This window comes from Myxocyprinus asiaticus, chromosome 32 (genome assembly GCF_019703515.2).
Source record: "Myxocyprinus asiaticus isolate MX2 ecotype Aquarium Trade chromosome 32, UBuf_Myxa_2, whole genome shotgun sequence".
Lineage (NCBI taxonomy): Eukaryota > Metazoa > Chordata > Actinopteri > Cypriniformes > Catostomidae > Myxocyprinus > Myxocyprinus asiaticus.
Window position 1 is genome coordinate 23,867,140 of NC_059375.1, and position 2,628 is coordinate 23,869,767.

Here is a 2,628-nt window from a genome sequence, read left to right on the forward strand (position 1 = left end):
ATAGCAGACTGGTTTATTCATATCACTCTTTCTTAATAAATAGCTGGTTATTTGAAAGCATTTTAGTGATCTCCAAAACCCCAAACTTTTTTCGGCCGATAGTTTTTAAAATCGATTTATAGAATGTTAGAAAAGTTTCTTGGACTTTTCTTACTATGACAGACACAGTCATAGAGGCTACAATCGGTAAACCGATATATCGGTCCACCTCCAATTACAGTTAAGTTTTACTCTCAGAATAAATCTTGTGTATTCATAAAGTAAAGCATGGCCTATCAGTACCAATGCAGTCTTTATTCAAACTGTGGAGCTCTTTATATGGGACAGGTCTGTAAGGCAACCCAGACACTGTGGTATTCATGCACTCATTTATCTGTTTATTTATTGGTAAGCCAGCTAGTTATTTACACTTTATGGATGGGAACGTCAGAATTCATTTGAGGCAATGAAACCATTTAAGAGAAAAAAGACAGAGGGAGGGAAATGGTCCTGGAAGAAAGGACCAAAAAAACAGAGAAAAAGAGAGAGCAAACCAAACCATCTACTTATGCAAACACATTACAAAACAGATCTAACCTTTGGGAGCATATTACAGGAGGAAGAATCCAAAAGAGAGATAAAGGGAAAGCTTGTGCATTGAGCCTGCACACAAAAAAAGGATAATGCTAAGTGTTCTATGGTTTTTAAAAAGTGTCTGTTAGGCTGAGGTTTTGAGGGGTACCATTGTGGTGAAGACTGGTTCTTGTGCTTAAGTTGAGGATGGACTTTCACTTTTAAGTGATGTTTGATTCGACTGCTGCTTAGCTCTATAAGCAGTTGCTATCAAATTGACAGTGCAACAATTTCACTGTCCTTACACTTGCTCCCCAGGCATATACTAATAATTAAAAATTAAAACTAAGTTGGACCAACATGAGAAAATGTAATTAGTATACATTAGTAAATTTAGTTTTACGAACCTAATAAAGTTGTGTTAAAACTACTGCAGTACATTGATTTTACCTAATCCAACTAAATTATGTTGGATGAATGAAATTTATGACTTAACCACGTGCGTCCCCTCGTCCACATGCGTGGACATTGTATTGTGGCTTCACTATACGCAACACATCATTTAAATTAATTTAAACCGACTGAATACTTCACAAGATTCTAGACTGCCATTCTAGACAGAGTCATGTGACAACAACATGACATTGATTTCCATCAAGCACTTCTACGGACACAGAGCCAACAAAAGTGCCTCTGGTAAAAAAATAAAAAAAATAAAAAAAAAATCTACGTTTTTTCATTGAAACCTGTTTGGGTATAAAGAGTAGCGTCTAGTTTTGTTTGATATGCTGCTTTAAAAAATGTATGAATTTTTCGTGTGTCAGCACACATGATAAACATGATGTCCACATATGTGGATTTTGGGACATTATTTCCTCAAAAGTTGAAAAAAACATGCGAGTTATTTTGAAAAACTCAACATTAACACATCTGTGGGTCATATCTCTTAATTTTAACAAAATCGATACATTTTATTTTATCACTGCACAATATGGTTCTATTCATTAACATTAATAAAAGCATTCCTATATTTACTGTGCATTTTTACATTGAGAATCAATGGGTTCATCCAAAAGCTGGAAAATGTTGCTTTCAGAGGCTTTACGTGGAGTTAGGATGAAAATAAGGTGCATTTTGAACTGTTCTGAGACCAGTCTAGACAGACAGAACACAGGAGGTTAAGTCATTCACTAAATAGGGAGCAAGGGAGCATCCTATAGCTCTCTATGCAGCTAAGTGCATTCAATACAAACTTTCTATCAGAAGTTCATTTTCAGGCTGCAGATGATGTTTGGACCAATCAACATGTTTGGCAGACATAGGACAATGGTATTCAGTACATACATTCAGAATTTATAATGTGTCATTTTTATTTTAACATGGTTGGCAGTTATTGGATGATGCTGGCTTTACTTCAGAATTATTAATGCTGATTTCTGATGTAATGTCTGCAACGTCTCACAAACATGAATAACCAACACTCCTGGAAACATAATAAACAATTTGATGAAAAAAATCTGACTTTCTATAGCTTGGTATTATTTAAAATTTCACAACTTAGTCCCACTGTCAACATTTGCAGATATACATTTTTAGGAAAACTATTTGCTCTAGAAAATGCCCCCCCCCCCCGTATGTTTATTAGGTGCTACTTGTTACAAATCAAGACGGGAAATGGTAAATGCACACAGCTGTCATGCTCGGGTCTCAGGAGGTTAATCTGAATGAAAGAAATTAAATTGCTTGTAAAAACTTTCTCAAATTCAATTAAGTGTAATGACTTCATTTTTTAAGTGATGTGGATGTTTGGTCTGTCTACTATGTCTAAAAAAGTAAAAGTGTGCACACTTTGAATGTTTTTTTAATGGCAGTGATGCTGCGCTCTCATTTTGGCAGTATATTAAAACACAGCCTTCTTGTCCTTTTGATGGAAGGCAAAGCCACTTCTGATATTTGGAATAGAATTTTACTAGTCCTTAGTTTGTTTATGAAATAATTTAACCTACTGCCTAGGGAGCTGCGGGAACTCTCCACTTTAAACAGACGTGTTTCATTTTCATTAAAAAATATAACATG